Raw genomic sequence first — 15,933 nt, forward strand, 5'->3', positions numbered from 1 at the left:
CTGCCCACTCTGCAGAGGCCTGATGGAGAAGGTCAGGTTTTCTGTGAGGGGAAGAGATGATTACCTAGAGCAGGTCATCACGCTCCCCGCACAGCCATCAGTGGCCAGCAGCCAGGCAGGCAGAGCTCCCGGCCACGTGGCAAACGGCAGCCCCCATCGCCCTGCGGCATCCCCTCCGTCCTATCTGCAGAGAAGGCCGTTCCTGGAAGAGCAGGGGGCTGTGGGGACAGACGAGAGGGCTACCGTGGCTGGCGTCCTGCCTGAGGACTGGGCATTGCTTTTCCAAGAAAACCGTCATCTTCTTTCCCCTGCACTGCCCTGGCTGCACCAGGAGCTGGAGAGAATCTATGAGGAACAGTGGTGGCTGGCAGTGACAACAGAAAAGCTGGTCCTGCACGCCCTGTGTATCTGTGGTCTGGATGAAGAGCCCATTGTCCAGCTGCTGCAGCACAGCCTCCAGGAACACACGGCACTGCTGGTGCACGGCCTCATCGATGTCATCGTGCGCCAGTGCAGCCATAAGGCCTGGAGGATGCTGATCTCCTACGCTGCCAGGAGGGAGCACAACAGCCCCGCATCCAGCCCCAGCCCCACCACCTCCCGGGAGGTGTCTCCTGACTCCAGCCAGACCTCCCCCAGCATCCCTGGAATCTGTGAAGGGGAGGAGGAAGTGAGCACCTTGGAAGCTGCCCTCCACGGGGGTCCCAGCCACCCTCCATCTGCTCCTGTTCTGGCAGAGCAGGAGCAGCCCCAGGAGGAGTTGGGGCAGGCGGCGGTGGCAGATCTCTCTGCCCGGGGCTGCAGCCACAGCCCCTCCTCCCCCAACCACGGCAGGGACCGCTCAACTGGGGGGTCCCGGCGTCCCCCGAAGAGGAGGGCCCCCGGCCCCCAGGACTCTCCACAGCCCTGCAAGAGGCCGCCCCACCGGCAGCACTAGCAGGGCTGCAGCACGTCTTTTTTCAAGGAAAAGACAATAAATTGCTATTTCTCTGACCCCATCTCTGGGTGCTGCTTTCTCCCCCTTCTCCTGGTGCCTCTCCCTGTCCCACCTGCCCCACTCTGGGTGACACCCACCTGCTGGGGGGCACGGCCATGGGCCTCCGGAGCCCCACGGCCATGTCTGTAGTGCCTCCTCGCACAGGAGAGAGGTGAGAACTCTTGCCAAAGACAAGAGGTAATCACTCAAAATCTCATCACATTTAAGACGCATTTGGGTTTCCTTCCTTGTTAAATTTGCAGTGTAAGGTTTCCCACACAAAATTTCAAATGGTAGAACTCCTTCTCTAACTCTAGGAGTTATTCTAATTCTTAATAATGGTAGAGGCAAAACCTATGTCCACTTCATCTGGGTTCCCTGACACAATTTTCCAGTCTGCCTCTCTGTTGTCTGATTCATCCTCTCTACTTTTCCGCTAGACTGCAGCCTGCATGGAGTGTGCAAATCCCCCCTAATCTGTAAAAATCTTGACACTTCTTGAACTATTTCTGCAACAATCTGAAGAGAATCCTTCTGTTACCCTAAACGTCAGTCGAATTTCTTTTAATAAAATTTTTGCCACCTCTCTTGCTTTATTGTTGCCACATGAGAAAGCTTCAGGCCATCCTGAAAAAGCATCAACAGTTACCAACAAATACGTATATCCATTTCAATTAGGTATTTTGGAAAAATCAGTTTGCCAGCATTCCCCAGGCATAAAATCTCTTCACCTCTCTGGGAGGGGATCTCCTTTGCATTTTAGGATTATTTTTGACACAAATTTCACATCGTTGTGTAACACTTTTGGCAATCATATTGATTCCTACAGCATATGCCTTTACAGCTTATGTGTACTCTTACGGGTTCTCTCCATTAACTCCCTCATTATTTGTGGAGTTACCACACATTGTCCAGCCGAGGTTACTCACCATCCTTTGGCAGTGTTTATGCATTTTAATGGTTCGGCCAACTTGTTTTTTCTGTTTAGGGGTGTCAATTTTTACACACACACACACACACACACACACACACACACACACAAAGGGATCCCAGCAGTAGTCGGCGTAGGACACTTTTGCATTTCCAACTGCTGTCCCCAAGACCTCTCACCCCCTTCTCCCACCGCACCTCACCCTCCCCTCTGACCAGCCCTTCTGAGTGACTCTTTCCCTTTGTGCCCGTCTTGGCTGCCCGCGGCCTTGTTTTGCAGGTGGCAGGCATGGAAGTCCTTGCCTTGCACAGGAGACTGAACTGGACTGAAGCATGGTTAGCTGTGAAAACTGGCAACTTTATTTCAAGAACCCGAAGGCTCAAATTGAACATTTGTGTGCATGGGCAGGACCGAGCAGGCCTTTGGCACTGAGGCTGCCTTTGGCTCAGCAGGCAGTGCCTCTGCAGGAGATGGTGGTGGTGCGCAGCAGCTTGAACTGGGTCCTGCTCATGCTGCTGCTGGAGCCTTTTCCCCCTGTAGGACCTGCAGGAGCTCCTGCAGCAGATTAAAGAATTCCACCAGCTTCTGATGTGGAAAAGGACAGGGCGTAAACCTGTCCGCTTGCATTGGTACTGGCCTTGGCCTCTGAAAGGGGTTGAGGTGAAGACTGGCCGTGACGTTGGAGTAGCCGTTACTGCTGGGTGCAGTCCCATCTGTACCAAGATCCAGTCATAAAAGTGCTGAGTGGAGGTGTAGACTCCAGGCCGTTTTGCTCTCGCACAGCCTCTCCCCCAGCTGGTCACTCCAACAAGCCAGAAGTAGTCAGCATCGTTGTCTTTGCACACAAGAGGACCACCGCTGTCACCCTGCAGTGGAGGAGAGAGGGAGGGTTCAGGTGGTGTCGGGTGGCCGCTGGCAGCACTGGGGCTGGCTCCTTCTCTCTTGCCAGCACCCCCCAGAGCTGTATCCTCTGCACAGAGAGGCTCTGCTCAGGTGCTGGGGTCGACGGGACCTTGTCTGGGAGGGGGTCGTGGGCCTGTGGGGTAGGGCTCTCATCTCCGCACAGTGATGCTGGATGTGTGCAAGAGGAATATTTTGGTATTGGGATCTCGACCTCCGGGCTGCCATGAGCACTGGATGGGCTTTCTGGGCAGAGTCCCGGGCCTCTGGGACAAGTGGGGCCGTGGGCAAGGACCTGCAGCTGGGGAAGGGGAGGTAACCCCTGCCAGTGGCCGGGACCCAGCGGTGGGAGGGCAACTTGCCACGCAACGGCTGCGCTGGGATGTGCCGGGGCTGCCTGTGGCGCTGGGCGCTGCCTTGTCACAGGCTTCTACCTGGCAGGTGTCAATGCCGACCTGCGGATAGCCAGCGCACAGGTTGTGGGGGTGGATGGCCCCTCTGTACCACCGGCTGCTGTTGCAGAAGTTGACATTGATGAGGCGGACCTTGGCCTCCTGCAGGATATCAGTTGATCCTCCAGCTGTGAGCACAGAAAGGAATTAACACCCAACAGCTTATTGCCAGGTCTCCTGCCCTGTCTGGGTGAATCCCTTCCTTGGGGCTTGGCTTTGCATTGTGAGAGACATTGTACTGTGTTTCCCTTCTGTCTCGCCTTGGACCCTGGGCTAGGCACCTCTCTCTATGGGCATACATCCCCGCAGCCAGACTCTGGCTCTCGCCTCTGCTGTCAGGAAGCCCAACCCATCTCCCCAGAGTGCCGAGCTTGCCCTCAGGACACGAGCAGTCTTTAGAAACTCACATCTTGCATTGATGGACCCCCAACCGCTGACATAGCAGGTTGTCAGCTCTGACACTTGCAGTGAGGCGTCGGGCACACAGGCAAGCTGTACAGAGTCACTGCACTGGACAGGCTGGTCCAATTCCAGCAATGCAATGTCGTTCCTCTCCGAGACGCTGCTGTAGTGTTCGTGAACCAGCAGCCGCTTAATATTGCACACTTGGGCCTCCGGGCCCAGCTGAGTCAACTGAGTGGCCCCGATCACTACGCGCCACATGGTGATGTGCCTGGAAGGCAGATGGGGAGAGGGTTCAGAGGGAGCCCAGCCACGTGCTGCAGCAATCCAGCAGTTCCGTGCCCTCTGCTTCACACAGGAGACAGGAAAGCAGCGCTATGGAGGGTGCAACTGCCCTAGCATGCCTTGGGCCCAAGACATGTCGAGCTGGAGCCTGCTAGGAAGCCATGGCCTGAGCCCAGCCCTCTCCTGAGCCGCCTCTCAGCCAGGTTCTGCAGTGCCCAGGCACTGGGCGTACCACAAGGAACGGGGATGGGAGTAGCTCGTGGTGCTGCGAAGGGGGCACCTGCGAGTGCTGTGGGGATATCCGCGTTCCTTCCCCTCCTTACCTGGCCTTGGTGAAGCAGTGGGCTGCTGTGAGGACACACTGTGGACTGATGAGGGACGCTCCACATATATGCCCTGTCTCTGCTGCCCAGGGACCCTCAATGCTGACGATCCAGGGCCAGGCCCCTGGCTGGGTGTCTGTGCCCCCCACCACGTGCAAGGTTTCATAGCCAGAAGCCATGGGCCGGAGCCCACAGGTCCCTCTGTAACCGGAAATTCATTAGTGTCTTACTCAATGGGTCGCTGCTGTTCTGGCTGAAGGTCAGCCGTCTGCCCTCCCCACGAGGCGCTGCATGGACAGCGAGGCCAGGGAGCCCCGTGGGGAGGACAGGTGTCCGCCCACATTTCTGCTTTAGACCTGCAGGCGAGTTGTGCCAGCAGCCCGGGTGCTGCAAGGAACCGAGGCTCCCGCGTGGGGCTGGGGAAGCTGTGGTGTGGCCATGGGGGACAAGCAGGCACCCTCCAGGGAACTCCATCAGGGTGCCCAAGCTCCCTCCCAGACCCTTGTCCCACTTACCCACGGGTGTCCTATGCGCCGTGCGCATGCCAGCACAGGGCCAACAGGATGAGGAGGGGAAGCAAAATCATCGCTGCCAATGGCATGTGCCAGCTGCAAGAACGGAGGGCTCGCTGCCACAGAGTGCCTGCAGGGCTCATGTTGCCCATGGTGTCCTTGGCAACAAGGCTGATGTCACAGGGTCACAGCTGGTTCCAGGTACTGGGCACAGTGGCCTCTCGGTAGGGGGCCACAACATGGGGGCTTCCAAGCAGGAGGGGAAGCAGAAGCTGGGATCGGTCACCCCCGACAGAGCCCCGCTGAATGCTCTGCTTGCGGGATGGGGTGTGCAGGCCCTGTGACAGGCAGCAGTGCCTGTCTCTGAGCACTGCCTGCTAATGGCTAGCAGGAAAAAACCCACTGTGGCACCACAGCCTCTTTGGAATGTTCACTGCCACCCTGCTCTCTGCAACCCTTTGCCACCGGGTCCTTCCCAAAAAACATACACCAGAGAACATAAGTCCTACAGGCAGTATGCACATTTGGGTGTTGCAGAGCCAATCTGGTTACAGCCGCGGCAGGCAAGCAGTGATGTGCCAGCCCAAGCAGATCCAAGTAGTGTCAGCCTTCCCGCACAAAGCGCTGTGCAGCACAGATGCAGCACTGTCCACACTGGCCATGTCAGCCCCAGCGACAGTCTCTGGCAGGCTTCCTGTCCTTGCTGTCTGTGAGTTCTTTTGCTGTTCTGGGCCAGCACCGACAAGGGCAGTTGTGGCACCTGGTACGTGTGGCCAAGGACATGCAACTGCAAGCCCTGAACAGAGAAGGTTGCTCCTGCTCTCAGCTCCACATGCCATTGTCCATGGCTTTGGTACATCCTGAATTGGCCACAGCTCGTCAGTCTGCCTTCTGCAGCCGTACGGTGGAGCCGTGCTCATGTGCTGGAGTAGGGCAGTCACGGGAGAGAAGCAGGAGCCAGCCGCGTGCGTTGCATTTGTCAAGCAGGGCTGGGTCCCTGGAGGCCGTGGCTTGAAGAGTGGCAGCCTCAAAGCTCATGAAAGGTGTGGGAGCTTCCTGCTGGCATCCTGGCTTGTGTGGATAGACATAAGACACACAGCTGAGCGCCCAAACTGGTCCCTAGGATGCCAGGGAAGGCTCTGTCTGAATATGGAACAGCTGCTCTCAGGGCCCTTGAGGTGTAGCACGGCTTCAGAGGCACCAGGACTGGCCCCCAAACTGGACTCAAGGCTGCTTCGGTTTCTGAACATTGACCTGAAAGTGGTGCCCCAAATCTGCTTAGAGCAGGCAGAGACCTGCTACACCACTTTGATGCACACAAGTCTGTGGGACCGGATGGGTTACACCCAAGGGTGCTGAGGGAGTTGGCAGATGTGCATGCCAAGCCACTTTCCATGACTTACCTGAAGTCATGGCTAACTGGGGAGGTCCCATTGGACTGGAGGGTGGCAAATGTGACACCCATCTACAAGAAAGGCAGGAAGGAGGATCCAGGAAACTATAGACCTGTCAGTCTGACCTCGGTGCCAGGGAAGGTCATGGAGCAGGTCATCTCGAGTGCCATTAAAAGTCATATAATGGACAACCAGGGGATCAGGCCTAGTCAGCATGGGTTTATGAAAGGCAGGTCCTGCCTGACAAACCTGATCTCCTTCTACGACAGGGCGACCCGTTTATTGGATGAGGGAAAGGCTGTGGACGTTGTCTACCTTGACTTTAGTAAGGCCTTTGACACCATTTCCCACAGCATTCTCCTGGCGAAACTGGCTACTCGCGGCTTGGATGGGCACACACTTTGCTGGGTAAAAAACTGGCTGGATGGCCGGGCCCAAAGAGTTGTGGTGAATGGAGTTAAATCCAGTTGGCAGCTGGTCATGAGTGGTGTCCCCCAGGGCTCGATTTTGGGGCCACTCCTGTTTAACATCTTTATTGATGATCTAGACGAGGGGATCGAGTGCACCCTCAGTAAGTTTGCAGATGACACCAAGTTGGGTGGGAGTGTTGATCTGCTCAAGGGTAGGGAGGGTCTGCAGAGAGACCTGGACAGGCTGGAGCGATGGGCTGAGGCCAACTGTAGGAGTTTCAATAAGGCCAAATGCCAGGTGCTGCACTTGGGCCACAACAACCCCCAGCAGCGCTACAGGCTTGGGGAGGAGTGGCTGGAGAGCTGCCAGTCAGTGAGGGACCTGGGGGTGTTGATTGACAGCCGGCTGAACAGGAGCCAGCAGTGTGCCCAGGTGGCCAAGAAGGCCAATGGCATCCTGGCTTGCATCAGAAATAGTGTGGCCAGCAGGGACAGGGAAGGGATATTGCCCCTGTACTCGGCACTGGTGAGGCCGCACCTCGAATACTGTGTTCAGTTTTGGGCCCCTCACTACAAAAATGACGTTGAATGACTTGAGCGTGTCCAAAGAAGGACAACGAAGCTGGTGAAGGGTCTGGAGCACAGGTCATATGAGGAGCGGCTGAGGGAACTGGAGGCGTTTATTCTGGAGAAGAGGAGGCTGAGGGGAGACCTCATCGCCCTCTACAACTACCTGAAAGGAGGTTGCAGAGAGCTGGGGATGAGCCTCTTTAACCAAGTAACAAGCAATAGGACAAGAGGTAATGGCCTCAAGTTGCACCAGGGAAGGTTTAGACTGGATATTAGGAAGTATTTCTTTACAGAACGGGTTGTTAGGCATTGCAATGGGCTGCCCAGGGAGGTGGTGGCGTCCCATCCCTGGAGGTGTTTAAGAGTCGGGTTGACTTAGCGCTGAGGGATATGGTGTAGTTGAACTGTCAGTGTTAGGTCAATGGTTGGACTGGATGATCTTCAAGGTCTTTTCCAACCTAGATGATTCTGTGATTCTGTGATTCTGTGAAGGCGGCCTGAGAGAAGGCATCTTGTCGGGGGAGGCAGCGGGTCTACCTCTAGTCTAATTGAAGAAGAATTTAAGCTTGACGAGATTCCAGTGTATCCATGAGAGGCCGGAAAGTCCCGAGAAGTGCCATGGAAACAAGATTAGAGAAATAAGATAAGAAGAACTGTCCTGATGATTCAGCCGAGAAACTAACACCCAATCATGAACTCTTAGTTACTAAAGTAAACCAATCCTGTATGAACACCTACTTTGAAGGTTATAAAAAGGCTTGTTAGAACAATAAAGTAGCCTCTGTAGCCATTGTGGCCATTTTGGTCATTTTACACAATCTGATGTTTGTCGTGTCCGTCTCTACTGTGACAGCATCTTGTCTTTTGTGGATACTCTGCTATTCCAGCACCAGATTTTGCAGATGGTTAAGGGAGAATGATGTGGGAGATGGCCACACTTCACAGATAATTGGAGGAAGAGATGGGGTCATTTTAGGGAGAGGAATCTGGCAGGGACAGCAGTACCCAGGAAACCACATGAGGAATGCCATGGAAGTCCAAGGTGACCTAGCTAACAGCACCTGAAACACCAAATCTGTTCACAGATGGAGCAAACCTGGGAGCAAGGGGTAAAAACAACCAGGGGTGGGTCCCTTGTGGGAGAGGAGATAAGGGCGGAGAAAGGGAGGAGTCGAGGAAGATGAGGGGGATGTTAAGCACGGAAAATGGAGAGAAGGGGGGATCAAGGAGCTACTCACACATAAGCAAACAGCTGGTTGGTTTGGCTGTTGGACTGAGCCCTGCACCTAATCACTACAGTCCATCTTACCTTCTCTTTGAGAGTGATTCCAAACCCTTTTCTGTGCAGCCCTGCTCTGTACCCGGTGCGGGAGGGGGTGATTCCAGAAGCCTGGCTGCTAGCAATGGCAGAAGGGAAGCTGGCCTAGCTCATGAGCAAGAGGAGAGAGACCCTTTCAGTCATGTGGATGGCATGTGCTTGCAGCCCCCCTGATTGATCAGCCCCAGCATCCCTGACAGACCTTACAAGAGGACCAGGCCTGCCAACCACCGGCCACATTTCCACCTCCCGGAGTCATGAAGGACCTGGAGGTGCTCAAGCATGCATACCCTGAGCTGCTTCCCACCTAGGCATGTCCACTCTGCACTGGCGGCACAAGGTCCTGCCTCTGAGGCTGCCAGGACCATCCATCCCAACCTCCTCTTGCTGCGCTCCTGGCCCCTGGCAAGTGATGGTGCTGCAGTTCCCAGCTCTGTTCCCACCCAGGGGTGAACCGCACGTCTCCAGCTGAGCTGGGATCTCTGGACACTGTGGCGTGCCCTTTGCTGCTTCTTCACCATGGTTTTAAGGGAGCTGTTGTGGCTCTGGAGATGATGCTGTGTCATGGTCCCACCCTGACCAAGTCCAGCTTTCTGTCAAGAGGCCTCAGCTTGGACATGCAGTACAGAGCACAGGCTCCACTGACCTGCACTCTTAGCAGGGCTGGTCATCTCTCTAACCCACAGCTGGCTACCCCAGCACTCTGTTAGCCAGAGATGTCACTGGGCCAAAACTGCAGGGTAGCTCTAGGGCTGAGCTTGATTAGTTGGGGGCGGAGGGGGTGTCTGGTGGGTTTGGGATAGGGTTCCAGTGTGGAGCAACTGAAGGGGATGAAGCAGCAAGAGGCTGGGAGCAGTGGCAGCAGGAAGGCTGAGGAGTGCAGTCCATGGGAGTGTGTGTGTTGCTGTGCAGCCAGTGAGTGTCTGTGTGTGTGTGTTGGTGTGCATTCAGGGTGTGCGGGTGTGTTTGTTGTCCCAAAACTGGGTTCATTCACCTGGTGTGCAATCACCTGATCAACATGCTGATTGTTGCTTCCAGACAATTTTCATTAGTATCAGCTCCTACCAGTCCATCATTCCCCAGCTTTACTGGAACCAGGGGATCTGCTGGGGATGCTTTAATATCCTCCCCCTGTCCCCTTCATTCATTATCCAAATCCTCCAACATTGTAAGGTTGTCGTTCCTCATCTGTTCTCCTCTCCGTTTTCTTTCTTTACTTGGACATTCATTTGTCCAGTGTCCTTCCTGCCTGCAAATAGCACACTGATTCAAGCCCCGAGGAGGGCCTTTTCATGCTCCGTATCCCGGTCTTGCTTCAGGACCCCCTCTACCCCTTCCCCCACAACCTCCTCTTCCTCATTGTCTCATCCCACCTCATCTGTCTACAATTGTTGCAGCTAAGAGAGAACCCTGCAGTTTCTTTTTTTGCTGTCCCTTCTTTTCCTTCTTTACCTCTCTATTATTATGTACCTTATAAGCAATTTCAATCAACTGGGAGACAGACATTCCCCCTGCTCCATCTACTTTCTGTAACTTTTTTCTTGTATCTTGCAATGGCCGACCTATAAACGACATGTTGAACACTTTCTCATTTTCCTCCTCTTCCGGATCTAAATCAGTCCATTTCTTAGCCACCTCACACAATCTCTCATAAAAAGCTGATGGACTTTCTTCAGCCTCTTGTCTAACTTCACACAGTTTAGACAGATTTCTCTGCTTTTTGGACCCCATGCTGTACCCCATCAGCTGCTGGTATTGCTTCAATTTAGTTTTTCCTAGCCCAGTATTCGTGTCCCACTCCGGATCTTCTCTCAAAGGCAAATACTGACTAGGATCCTCCCACCTATTCCTTCTTCCTCCCTCTTCTTTCACCTTGTCTAGTACCATCCTTCTTTCTTCTGCAGTAAAAGAAGGTATTCAGTAAAGCCTGCATGTCCCCCCAGTTAGTGTTGTGAGTCAGCATAATAGTTTCTAAAAGCTGAACATTCCATCAGGATTCTCTCTGTTCCAACACAGTGCTCCCAATTCAACAAATCTGAAGTAGTAAAAGTGACGTGCACAAAGACTGGCATAGCGTCCATCCCGACAGCCTGTCTCAACGGTGCCTCTATCACTGGCTGAGAATGCCCTCTAGTCCTCCTTGAAATAGTGCTAAAATTCCCATTTCCCATTTGTCCTTTTTTTCTGATCTCTTTCTGAGCTCTCCTGACTGTCCTGGTTTTGGCTGGGATAGAGTTCATTTTCTTCTTAGCAGCTCAAAGGGTGCCCTGTTTTGGATTCAGTATGAGATTCGGTACGTGAAGAATGCTGATAAAATGCTGATGTTTACGGTTGTTGTTAAGACATCAAGGACTCTCCAACTCCCCGTGTCCTGTCCTTGCACAGATGTACAAGAAGCTGAGAGGGGGCACAGCCAGAGCACTGGACTCAAATTAGCCAATGGAATATTCCCTATCATGTAATGTCATGCTCAGTATATAAAGGGGGGGTGGCCAGGAAGGAGGGGGGTTCTCTCTTGCTTCCAGGATTGCAATTGCAGGATCTTGGTTTTGTGGGACCGCTAGCCGTGAATGGGCTGGGTATCAGTTGGCGAGTGGTGATTGCATTGTGCATTACCCATTTGTACTTTCTACTATTGTTATTGTTTTATTTTATTACAGTTAGTTTCTAAACTGTTTTTTATCTCAACCTATGAGTCTCCCTTTATGCCTCCGGTTTCTTTACCAGTCCCCGGGCAGGGGGAGGATGAGCGAGCAGCTGTGTGGTGTTTGGCTGCTGGCCAAGTTCAAATCACAACCGAGTTCTTCCCCTTTGGCCACAGGGTTATATGGGGGAGAGGAAGAAGGGACTAACAACTGTACATCCTCTTGTTCAGCACAGCACAGCATACAGATGCTTGTTTCTTTCCCTTTTCCTCCGTACATGGCAGTAACATACCTCATCCTAATCCACATTTTTCTGAGCATTAGGATCCCTATAGAAAGTCATAAAGGCATCAACGTAAGGCACTTTTTATCCCATTTTCCCAGTTGACAATAAAATAGCATCAGTGGTAATATGGTATTAAATTGCAAAGACCCATTTTCCAGCCACTGTTTATCACCATTTAGTTTGTAATTTGGCCACCACTGATTACAATGGTGCCACTCCCCATGCACTGAGGTCAGGGTATGGCCCCTTTACCCTCAGCTGGGCATTGCAGGCCTCCCCTTGCTCAGAGATAGCAGCAGCTCTCCTCTAGCTGAGGAGCTTGCAGAGCTGACCTTCAGGTGTGCAACCACTCCTGGGACACAGCAAGGGGATGAAGACTGGGGACAAAAGAAGACGCACTGGTGACAAAACATGCCTGGGCTCCACGCAAACCCCTACCCAAAGATACAGGGGCTCCTGCCAACAGCGTGTGGCAATAGCACATCCTGCTGCTTCCAGGTTAGGAGTCAATATTGGTAAAGGTGTGCCTACAGCTGCTTTCAAGTGTCTCAGCTACCTGACGCTGTCTCCTCCATGCTAAAACTTAAGGCTATTCAGGAGGGACTTTAGCTCAGGTCAGTGCATCTTGTATCAGTTCAAACAGCAGTGTAAGACGTGTAGCTCTTTCTCTCTTGCCTCTTTCCTGGAGGAAATGGGTATCTCGTACTGAAATGCAGGTCTTTCATTAAGAAAGGGAAAGTACGTGGCCAATTTTCAGCTAAGAGCATGTTTTATCTCTGAGATACCTTTGCTGCTCCTTTTAATCAGGAAAATTGGGGAACTATCAAGCCTTTTCACCCAAGCATCATTTCCTGATCCGGTGAGTTTTCACCTCCCCAGGCAGCCCAAAGAGGGAGTTCAGGTTAGTAATAGCTCTCTTAGGTCGAGTAAACAGACACAGGCAGAACTACATGATACAGATGGTTCTTCAGAGGCAGTAAGCTGTGGCTACTACAAGTGGCAGGACAGAGAAATAATGCAGCAGTTCCTATTATCTGTAATAGGAGGAGCTTTATTTTTAGCTTTGATAGGTTTAAGTTTTGAAATCAAAATAGCAGAAGATAACGTCCCTAGAGAGCTGGCCCTATTCCTGTTTTGCAGCAATTAAAATGCAAAGTGCTGGATACGAAGGATGGGGCCATTACACCCGGATACACACTGGCCTTCTGAGGAGGAAGAGACGAATGAACTATTGTCTGTCAGTGTTGATAGGTACTACTTAACCCTTGTTTCTGCCATTTGTTCCTACCCCCACGTGTGTGTGGCTGTGCTCCTGATGCCATTCAGCCTGAGAAAGGACAGCCAAGCTCTCTGGGAGCCCACCAGCCACCCCCGGTGAGTGGGAGCACCACCGCTCCAAAGAGCACCGGGAAATCAACGTTCGCTTGTGCAGCAGCTCTTCTTCAAAACTGTAATGACTTGTAAAAATTCACCTCTTGCCAAGCAGCACAGGGCGGTAGGATGGAAGATGGTGATGATGGCTGCAGGGCTGGGGGGGTGGCCCCCAGCAGGTGAAGGAGTTTGGCGGGCATCCCTGTCAGCCAAGAGCAGGGAAGGGCTCCTGCAGCCCAGGAAAAGCCAGACTGAGTGAGGAGCAGCAAGAGGTGGAGGAGGAGGGAGCGTGAGGCAAGCCCGACCTCAGAGAGGCAGAGGGGAAGGAGCTGCTCCGCTTTGGCTTGGACTTTGTTTCTGGAAGGGGTAGGCTGCCTGAAGGGCTACAACAGCCGACACCTGTAATCAACTTCTGTGCATCCTCCTGAGCTGAAGTGGGGCCAGAGCAGTGATCAACAGACAACCTGAAGCTCTGAGCTGCTTTACACAGCCCAGACTGTAAAATACAGGAGGGTTTGTCCCCTGGTGATTCCCCTCAGTGTTTCACAGTCACAGATTTTGTGATTTTTGTGCCTTCCCACACTCGGTTGCCCCTCCACTATTTATTTTAAGCAAATTTACATCAGTGGCTCAAACCTGTAGGGACTAACCCTGAATTGCATCCAATTGTGGAGATAACCCCTTACCAGTGCTGGAGCAGACGGGCTGGAGATGACGTGACTTTTTTTTTTCTCCGTATGTCCTCACAGAACTGCCTCCATCTCCCTGCACTGCCACTGCAACTAAAAATGCCTCCTGCTAGTAGCCAGCCCCAGAACGAAGAAGACAAGTGCCAGCACTCATCTGTGCCCACCAGAAGCAGGTTGCTGTTGTTCGGGCACATAAACATCGAGGCAGTGCTGGTAGCGGGGTTAGATCTCTGCTTCCTCGCAGCGGGTCATAGGTGCTGCCATGTGGTGAGAGGCATTTCTGGCAAGCTTCACCCTTGTCAGAGGGAGAGGGCTTCAGCTCCCCCCACCTGGCACAGCAGGGTCCTGTCTGCTTCTACCAAGTGTAGGGTGGGCATCCCAGCTAGATTCTGGCTGTCTGTGGGCTTACAGCTGATCTTCTCCCAGAGCTTCACAATCTTCTTCATGAGTAAAAGTTGTGCATATATATGAAGTTATAGGATTTTATTTTTATCTTGTCATACACACTCATCTATTTCCTTCTCTTATTTGTACCTTCCCATGTGCACTCATTTATTTGATTATCTTATTCTGAGATCCATACTGAATAGAAGGCTAGACTGAAAAATGCAGCTAAATGCATCCAGCCCAAAAAGTGGTCCCTTGCTCCAAGCCAAGTGACAAGAGCAGTGACATTGACTCTGCTCGGGACTAGAGAACATGACGACCATGCCCACGCCACACAGCGTTTGACCCTGGGTCCTTAAGACAATATAATCATTTTCTCTGTGTGTGAAGGTGTAGAAAGTGCTGTCCAAAGCATCCAAGGCAATGCAAGAGCCTGTTCCATTGCCACTCCGAGTGCTGCTCTTGCAGTGTGAACCTAATGGGCAGTGTCGCACGGCTGCTGCCACAGCATGGGAAAGTGCTCGAGGATGGCCAAGGATGGAAAGCCAGGACAAAAAGGGGACAGCAGGAGCCAAACCTGGTGTAGTCTCGCTCACACTGCTTCTTGGGAGGGTGTCTGGACTAAATCATTTCCAGAATGGCGTACAGGTATTGTTTCAAAGGGAACAAATCTGTTCGCTCCAAAAAAGAGCTACAGAATGAATTATCATGACTGCAGAGTGGACAATGTGGAACCAAGACCTGTGAGTGAAAACAGGGCAGACGCACCCAAAGAGCTGCTCAGCATCTAAGGTAGGAGTCAGACGGAAGGGAGGCTTTTAAGTCCAAATTTGCAATACGGCTCTCCTCCTGTAACTGAAACAGCTATTTCTTGGCCTGGGATACGCCCAAATTCATTTAGTTCGTCCCTTTGTACCTGAAGCCTTTGGACACCCACTACTGCAGTTCTTCCACCAGTGTCCCATGCTCAGCGGCTCAAGCGCTTGAGCCTGCCCAGGACCAGGAGACACACATGGGGCTGCGTGTGACCTGCCCTGTCAGGGCACTCCTTGATGCCAACCAGCTTGGGCTTTCAATGGAGCAGACTCTGCCAACTAGGTCAGAGTAATGTGGTTCTGCCCACGTTTGCTGGACACCGTAGCAGTCAGAGCTCTCATCAAGGAACTGGGAAACCAAATTCCTTGCTCTGAAGGAGCTCAAGATGGTGTCTCTTTGCTTTTGCCGGTGTACAGACACTATAGACGCTGCAGCTACATCTACATAAATACATTGAACAGTTCTAGGGCACCACATCTCATTGCTCTGTATTGTGAAATTGTTATGACAGCATTAGCTTGGGCTACCTAACATTCCGGCTGGCCTCAGTGCATGAGAGGGGTCGTGGGCACCTTTCATTTGCTGGTAAAAATCTAACCCAGAATGTTGTGTACTGTGCCTTTGTGTGATTAGGCATTCGGGGTTTTTTATTTATCTCATTAAGACACTCCTTCTCCATATTTTACCTGCTCAAAAACAAGGTCAGAAGGAATTGTCCTAGTGGTGTGGCTGTTGGGTAGGTGAGTTTTGTCCTTTAGTTAGGTTCCAGTAAGGGTCAAAATGATGTAGCCATGGTTAATAGCTGAGGGTAATGAGAGAATTTATTTGTGGCTGTGTGAGACTGTGAAAAAGACACCAGGGCAGGCTAGTTGCAGTTGAATGAGTATAGGGGTGGTCAGTCCATGAGGAGAAGAACAGCTTAATGCAGAAGTCTGCAATTAATCATTTTAAAATATAAAATGGCAATGACTAGCACTGACAGAACATCCTTCCAGGCTGTAGTCGATATTGTGGCAATCCATCCTCCAGACCTCCTGGCCACAGACCAGCTTCTTTCTTCATCAGCCACAAGGCAGAACTATTGCTTCCCAGCCCCCCAGCCCACAGGCATCATGTCGTTAAACACAATTCTGCATGTAAAATTAAGAAAAATAATTCAAGCGTCATCCAACAAAATGCAGGGGGGTGCTAAAGGGAATTCTAAAGGCCTTGTAAGGCACAAAACTATTAAGGGCTAAGACTTAATAATGACCTTGTCATGTCCTT

General features: G+C 52.4%; 1 pseudogene; it reads right to left on the reverse strand.

The window, feature by feature from the left end:
- Positions 1-2,414: 2,414 nt before the first annotated feature.
- LOC141918732 (acrosin-like) lies at positions 2,415-4,855 on the reverse strand (annotated as a pseudogene).
- Between the last annotated feature and the right edge of the window lie 11,078 nt (positions 4,856-15,933).

Source organism: Strix aluco, chromosome Z, assembly GCF_031877795.1.
Source record: "Strix aluco isolate bStrAlu1 chromosome Z, bStrAlu1.hap1, whole genome shotgun sequence".
Taxonomy (NCBI): Eukaryota; Metazoa; Chordata; class Aves; order Strigiformes; family Strigidae; genus Strix; species Strix aluco.